An 8,578-nucleotide genomic window follows, 5' to 3' on the forward strand; every position below is an offset into this window, starting at 1 on the left:
TAATTTTTTGTATTTATTTTAAGGTAAAGAATAGAGAAGAAAATATATTTGGAAGGAAACTTGAGAAGTTTCCTATCATTTTCTTCCCATTTTTTAGTGGAAGGAGCAGATAAAAATACCTCGTCACACTGACATATCCTCTTTGAATTTGGGTACAGTGGACACTGTCTACTTCACACAAGATTAGCCTGAGGTTTTGCTATCTACCTGAGATGGCAAAACAGGAGACAGAAAATAGTTCATTGGGAGCTAGCTACATGTACGTAAATTTGGATTGTACCAGATATGTGCTATGCAAAAAGGGAGCCAAACTGATACCATTTAAAATGCTCCTTAGAAATACTATCTGAAGGAATTACATAATGCCAACAACAGGGTAGACATCTGGAAGTCCAGGCACTCAGTCCGGCAAACTAAATTTAGACATTCTTTGAGCTGGCATGTCTTAAAGTTAAGAAACTTAAAATGTACCTTACTATAGAGTAATATTTGGCCAGATTCCAAGCTCCAAGAGATAGAAATCAAATCATTATGCAACCAAGCAAGTGAAAATGTTTTCGCCCTTTAAACATATTTTCTAATCTCCTCCTGGCTGTTTCCCTGGGAGGTCATACGCCATGATTAATAAACAACGGAGAACAGCAGGAGAGCAATGTGGGGGATGAAAAAGTCTACCAAATGTCCATTTCCAGATTGGATCTCTAGCCTCATATAAGGCCAAGTCAGTGAAATGAGGAATCTTTAAATAAAACTTGGAGTTTCACTATTATACAGGATAATTTAATTTTTGATTACATAGATCTTCTGTGAGACTGAAAGTAACTGGAAAAATGGTTATGTTGTCATTTTGTTGATTAACTACTAAAGTCACAGGAAATTCCTTTAATATCATACAACAGAAGGGAATAATTAGCCCCTCAGAATGGGTTTAATCAAGAAGAGAAGAAAAAGTGTTTCCTTGTTTATTTTGCATCATATGGAGTCCCACTCTAACTCTTGACTTAGAATACAGTGGAAAATATGACATAGTATTTCTAATACACCAAGATCAATATATTGCAAAATTATAATATGCTTCAGCAATAAAAAGAGGTGTCTGGGACTCAGATATCTTATAATTTGAGTAAAAAATGTGTCTTCAATTTATAATGCCATCCATCTTCTCCTGACTGCTCGACATGATTACTGAACTTACTGTGGATTTCACAAAAGCCTAGAAACTTTTAAAAAGTTCACATGCATTAACTAGTCTAATCTTCACAAGGATGCTTTTAGATATACGGAAACTGAGATAAGGGAAATTAAATGGCTTTACAAAGATTACGTAAGTGGTAAATGTTAGAGCAACCATTTGAGCAATGTAAGGGTGGACCCATGCCATTTCTTAAACTCTGTGCTTTACTGTTTCATTTTGTGATATCAGATAGCCACAAATTGGTTCAAAAACTGATTCTTAACCAAGTTTGAATGCCTCTTTATGAAAATTTATTCTTTCGACTTCTTTTCACAACATATTCTTGCAATTTGAATTCAAATAAACCATGGAGCCCCTCTCCCCCAAAATAGCCTTTTCAACACCATTGCCTGATATACTTCAACTAGATCAAGGGTGTCTAATCTTTTGGCTTCCCTGGGCCACGTTGGAATAAGAATTTTCTTGGGCCACACATACAATACACTAACACTTTTGATAGTTGATAAGCTTTAAAAAATAACAAAAATCTCATAGAGTTTTAAGACAGTTTATGAATTTGTGTTGGGCCTCATTCAAAGCCATTATAGGCTCCATGTAGACTGTGGGTGATGGGTTGAACAAGCTTGAACTAGACCTTCTTTAGACATATGCTACATTTGTAAAACTCTCAGTGTCCTCAGATGTTTGTTTGTTTTTTGCTTGTTTTATCTGATAGGCTAAAATATTTTAAAATTATCTAACAAAATTGTTATTTTGGTCAAATTTCCTTATAGTTTGAAAAAATATGTGATTATTGAGATGATAAGGTATTAACTGCTTAAAACTTCAAAACCCTATCGTGACTTTTTTTTTAAGTTATGTTTAAATTACCCTCTTATTCTACTAAATGCATTTTTACTTTAAGTATTGTTTAGTGGACATTATTAACCCCTTTGATTTATGTTTGTTTTTACTTGACACACTTTTAATATCTTTAAAGAAGTTATTTGTTAAATGTTCCTTACACGTCTGTCTGTGACAGGTTAACGTCCTACTAAAGATATGTACATCTTAATCCCTGTGAATATTTTAACATCTTTTTTTTTTTTTTCCCCCAGACTGAGTCTTGCTCTGCTGCCCAGGCTGGAGTGCAGTGACATGATCTCATCTCACCACAACCTCTGCTACCCAGATTCAAGCTATTCTCCTGGCTCAGCCTTCTGAATAGATGGGATTACAGGTGTATGCCACCATGCCCTGTTAATTTTTGTATTTTTAGTGAAGACGGGGTTTCACCCTGTTGGCCAGGCTGGTCCCGAGCTCCTGGCCTAGTGATCTGCCCACCTCGCCTGGGATTACAGGTGTGAGCCACCGCACCTGGCTGTTTTAACATCTTATGTAAAATAGGGAATTAAATTTCTCCATGAAATTACATTTGTTAATCAGTTAATCTTTAGGAAGATTACAGGGGATTATCAGGGAGGTCTCAGTGTAATCCTGTGTTCCCTTAAGGCAGAAAATGGCAACAGAGAGATTTAACAGAAGCACAATAGAGGAGAGATTAAAAGTGTGAGAGGGACTCATCTCATCCTTACTAGTTTGGAAGATAAAATACTGGAGATGGGACTCAAAGAACGCAGGGAGGCTCCAAAGGCTGGGAATGACCTCAGATTACACCTTATAGGAAACTAACTTCTACAACCAGAAGAGTGTGAAATGAAACTAATGTTGGCCTGAGGCTGCCTCATTACTTTGAGTTTCTACTGAGGAACTGCAACCTCAGTATGTAAACAAACTGCAACCTAACTTGAGTACCTCTTGTAGCAAGAATCTCAGCCAATCATAGGAGCCAAGTTTCAGCCAATCGCAAGCTGCCAACTGCTCACACCCTGCCCACTAAGGGAAATGTCAAGTTGTAACCACTCAAGCTATAATTTTAGGTGACTTTTTAATCTTCTCTTTATACTCACTGTCCACCCACATTGCTGAGTAGAGTTCTCTGTACCACTCCTAGTTCTGAATGCTGACCAATTTATGAATCATTCTTGGCTAAAATAAACTCTGTGGATTTAATTTATTTACAGTTTTTGTTTTAACAACAGGGAACTCAGCTTACATCCTATAACTCAATTCTGTAATCAGAGGGAATTGAATTCTTTCAAAGACTTGAATGAGCAAGGAAATACATTTTCTCCAATAGCTCCCAGGGAGGAATACAGCCTTGCTCTTGGTTTTAGCACTGTGAGACCCATGTGAGATTTCTGACCTATAAGAACTATAAAATAATAAACTTGTTATTTTTAAGTAATTTGATACAATAGGAACAAAACTAATATAACATCGGCACACATGAAATGCAATAGAATTTTAAATGGTACCCTTTTGCTTCACTTTTGAATGCAGCATGAATATGATCGATATCAGATACCAAAGTGAGTATAACAATTACACTCAAGTAGAATTTACAACTAAAATTAATAAAAGCTAATATCATAATTCTTAGAATTCTCAGATAGATCAAGAGCATAAAAAGTAAGGCAGAGGGCAGAGAATAAAATTCAGAAAAATTCAGGACTATTTCGTAGGAGAAATCTCTGCCATAATCCTAATTCCTCCTTCATGGTGGGAAAGTAGTGCTTTCAGTGAGGGCGTCCTTCAAACAATTGCAGAGAATACTTCATATATGATGCTTGTATTTGTAGAGAGCATGGGCTAGTTTTGCACGCAAAGCTGAAAAACATTGGACAGAAAATAATTGGCCAGGTGCTTCAGCAGTAGAAAAGAGAAGGAGAGATTAAAAGCACACAGTCTCTTCAAGCTTGATCTAAGATAAGTAAATCCCCAAAACATATGTGGAACTTGTAGTAAAAATATTTACTTAGGGTCATTTAAAAAGGATCTTGTATCAAACGGGCTGTGCTGGTGGTAAGGTGATTTCCAAAATGAAAGTTCTCATGGGGTAGACACTGCCGAAGCAGATCTTAGGGAATGTTATAAAGGAAAATATGATTTGCCCATGTTATGGTATAGTGTTGACAAGTCTCAATGATATCAGTATTACCAAAAGTGAAAATTAAAAAAAAAAATTAAAAGACAAAACAAAACTACACACACACACACACACACACACACACACACACACACACACACGGTTTCCCACTAAAGGAAACAGGAGTTTAAACTGTCTTTGAGACCTAGAAACAATGAAGAGACTCACCCATTTAATAAGTCTCCAGTCCTCTAAAGCCTCTTTTTCCACTCTGTAGGGAAGAATTGTTTCAAGTAGGAAATTGAGATTGAGAGAAACTAGGAGAGAAAGCCAAACAAACCAAAAACCTTTTCCAGATAAAAGGTGGTCACCACTAATCAGCTTAGCAAAAGGAATAGACTTATCTGGAAGTAAAGATTGAAGCATGCAGCATGGAGGTTTTAATTTGTATACTGAGACTGTGCTACAACATAAAGATCCTTCAGCGATGTATATTGTCTAAGATTAATGGAAAATTAATGGAACTTGCCCTGGAAAACTACTATGGGGTAGGGGAGGAGAAAGAGGGGAAATTTACTAAAATTAAATTTAAAGTATGACAAGAAAAGAATAATTTTGCATTATGATTAAATCAAAAGATATGCTTCTTCATGCTAGATGCAATTAAGTAAAATATATTTTAATAAGTAAGAAAAAATAAAAACCTAAAAAAATGAAATTCCTTGTGGAGTATTGTTACCCAAGTTCCTATTCCTCTCATTCCACAGGGCTATTACCATGGGTTTGCTTTTACCTTTTTTCTCTTTTTTAATATTATGCATATGTGTGATATGGATTGGCTGTGTCCCCACCTTCTTGAATTGTAGTTCCCATAATCCCCACATGTCATGGAAAGGACACAGTGGGAGGTAATTTAATCATGAGGGTGCTTACCCCTATGCTGCTGTTCTTGTGAGAATGAATGATTTTTCACAAGATCTGATGGTTTTATAAGCAACTTTTTCCCCAATGCTAGGAATTTCTCCTGCTGTCATGTGAAGAAGGAGATGTTTGCTTTCACTTCTGCCCTGATTGTAAGCTTCCTGAGGTGTCCCCAGCTATGTGGAACTGTAGCAGTTCAGTCAGGGTGGTGGGAAAAAGTTGTAAGAAAAAGTTATAGGGAAAGAAGCAAACCTTCTTGGAAGGCCGGAAGGTTTTGCAAAACCTTCAGAACGAGATTATGGTTGAAGGCAGCCAAATTTTCTTATCTGGAGCCCGAGAGCAAAGGGCAGATAAGAAGGTAATGTAAAGGAACTTATCTAGATATATTTGTTTACTCCTGTCTCCAGAAACCAACCTTTGATCATTCGTGTGCAGGACTGCTCTCTATTCAGGGGTTTGACAATGTTAATTACCCACAAATTGTGTTTGCTCCAAGCCTTTGTCATTAAATCTGTACTAAAATAAATATGAGTGTCTCTGGCATATGGGAGCTGCACTGTCTCAGTGGCTGCTGTACTGTCTCATTGGAGGTGCTATGCCATGAGGTCCCCTAGCTGCACTGTTAGGCAAAATACCTGTGTCAGCATACTTCTTTCATCTGTTACTCAGCCAGGGTCTGTGGGACAGACTCAGCATGGAACTGTGAGTTCACTAAACCTCTTTCCTTTTATAAATTACTCAGTTTTGGGTGTGTTCCTATAGCAGTGTGAGAATGAACTAATACAGTAAATTGATACCACAGAGAGTGGGGTACTGCTATAAAGAAACCCAAAAATGAGGAAGCATTTTTGAAACTGGGTAACAGGGAGAGGTTGAAACAGTTTAGAAGGCTCAGAAGAAGACAGGAAGATATGGGAAAGTTTGGAACTTCCTAGAGACTTGTTGAAAGGCTTTTACCAAAATGTTGATAGTTACATGGACAATGAAGTTAAAGCTGAGGTAGTCTCACATGGAGACGAGGAACTTGTTAGGAACTGGAGGAAAGGTCACTCTTGCTATGCTTTAGCAAAGAGACTGGTGACATTTTGTCCCTGCCCTAGAGATCTGTGGAACTTTGAACTTGAGAGAGAGAATTCACGGTATGTGGCAGAAGAAATTTCTAAGCAGCAAAGTGTTCAAGAAGTAACTTGGGTGCTCTTCAAAGCATTTGGTTTTATGCATTCACAAAGATATGGCTTGGAATTGTAATTTATGTTTAAAAGGAAAACAGACCAGAAACTTTGAAGTCTGGAAAATTTGCAGCCTGATGATGAGATAGAAAAAAAAAAACCCAGCAGAAATTTCTGAGCAGACATTCAAGCTGGCTGCAGAAATTTGCATAAGTAATGAGGAGCCAAGTGTTAATCACCAAGACAATGACAAAATGTCCCCATGGCATGTCAGAGGTCTTCACGGTAGTGTTTCCTATCACAGGTCAGGAGGACTATGAGGGAAAAATGCTTTTGTGGACTAGGCCCAGGGTCTTGGTGCTTTGTGCAGTCATGGGAGTTGGTGCCCTGCTTTCCAGTTGTGGCTAAAAGGGACCAATATGCAGCTTAGGCCGTTTCTTCAGAGGGTGCAAGCCCCAAGCCTTGGTAGCCGACACATGGTTTGGAGCCTGTGGGTGCACAGAAGCCTAGATTTCAGATGTATGAAAATGCCTGAATGCCCAGGCAGAGGTTTGCTGCAGGAGCAGAGCCCTCATAGAGAACCTCTGCTAGGGCAGTGTGAAAGGGAAATGTGAGATTGCAGCTCCCACACAGAGTCCCTACTGGGGCACTGCCTAGTGGAGCTATGAGAAGAGAGCCACTGACCTCCAGACCCCAGAATAGTAGATCTACTGACAGCTTGCACCGCGCACCTGGAAAACTGTAGACAATGCTAGCCCATGAAAGCAGCTGAGAGGAGCCTGTACCCTGCAAAGCCACAGGGGCAGAGCTGTCCAAGGCTGTGGGAGCTTACCTCTTACATAAGTGTGACCTGGATGTAAGACATGAAGACTGCTCTACAGGAGCTTGGGTTTGCCTGGGTCCTATAGCCCCTTTGTTTTGGCCAATTTCTCCCATTTGGAATGGGTGTGTTTACCCAATGCCTGTACTCCCATTGTATCTATAAAGTAACTAAGTTGCTTTTGATTTTACAGTCTCATGGGCAGAAGGGACTTATCTTGTCTGTGATGAGATTTTGGACTTGGACTTTTGGGTTAATGCTGGAATGAGCTAACACTTTGGGGGACTGTTGGAAAGGCATGATTGGGTTTTGAAATGTGAGCGCATGAGATTTGGCAGGGGCCAGGGGGTGAACAATATGGTTTGGCTGTGTCCCTACCCAAATTCCATTTTTAATTGTAGTTCCCATAATGCCTATATGTTTTGGGAGGGACCGTGTGGGAGGTAATTGTATCATGGGGCATTTACTTCCATGGTGACTTTCTTAGGATAGTGAGTGAGTTCTCACAAGATCTGATGGTTTTATAGGGGCTTTTTCCCCTTTGCTTGGTACTTTTATCTCCTACCATTATGTGAAGAATGATGTGTTTGCTTCCCCATGCACCATCATTGTAAGTTTCCTGAGGCTTCCCCAGCCATGAGGAACTGTTAGTCAATTAAACCTCTTTCCTTTCTAAATTACCCAGTCTTGTGTATGTCCTTATAACAGCATGAGAATGGAATAATAGAATGTGTATTCTACTAAAAAGTCATTCTTATATTTTGCATATTCTTAAGATTTTTGCAAGTTAACAAAACATAACTCATTTTATTATGATTTCTATATTTGTCTCTTCCTGACTACAAATTTACTTTTGACAGTCATCAATCTTGGTCCCTGAACCTGCAATTCATTTACTTTATTTTATTTTATTTTTATTTATTTATTTATTTGTAGATGGTGTCTTGCTCTGTTGCCAGGCTGGAGTGCAGTGGCACGACCTTGGCTCACTGCAACCTCTGCCTCCCGGGTTCAAACAATTCTTCTGCCTCAGCCTCCTGAGTAGCTGGGACTGTGGGCACGTGCCACCATGCTCAACTAATATTTTTGTATTTTATTAGAGATGGGGTTTCACCATGTTGGCCAGGATGATCTCAATCTCCTGACCTCATGATGCACCCACCTTGGCCTCCTAAAGTGCTGAGATTACAGGCATGAGCCACTGTGCCTGGCCCATCTACCTTTACTTTTAAATATATATATATATATAGTATTTTCTTGCTTAATTGCACCATACTAAATATAGTCATTCTTTTTTTAATGGAAGTTTGGATGACATCTTTTTTCTTTCTAATGTTACAAACAGGCAGTCATGAATATTTATATACACATCTCTTGTTGAAAATGTTAAGTTTTATTTAGAATGCCTGACATATGCTCATTCATTTTCCTTGTTAAAAATATTAACACATTTTGTTTTAAATTTAATTTTTCTATAAAAAATGTAATTAGATTAGTTTTACACT

The sequence above is a fragment of the Rhinopithecus bieti genome, unplaced genomic scaffold (genome assembly GCF_001698545.2).
Source record: "Rhinopithecus bieti isolate Rb0 unplaced genomic scaffold, ASM169854v2 scaffold_28121, whole genome shotgun sequence".
In the NCBI taxonomy this organism is placed as follows: Eukaryota; Metazoa; Chordata; class Mammalia; order Primates; family Cercopithecidae; genus Rhinopithecus; species Rhinopithecus bieti.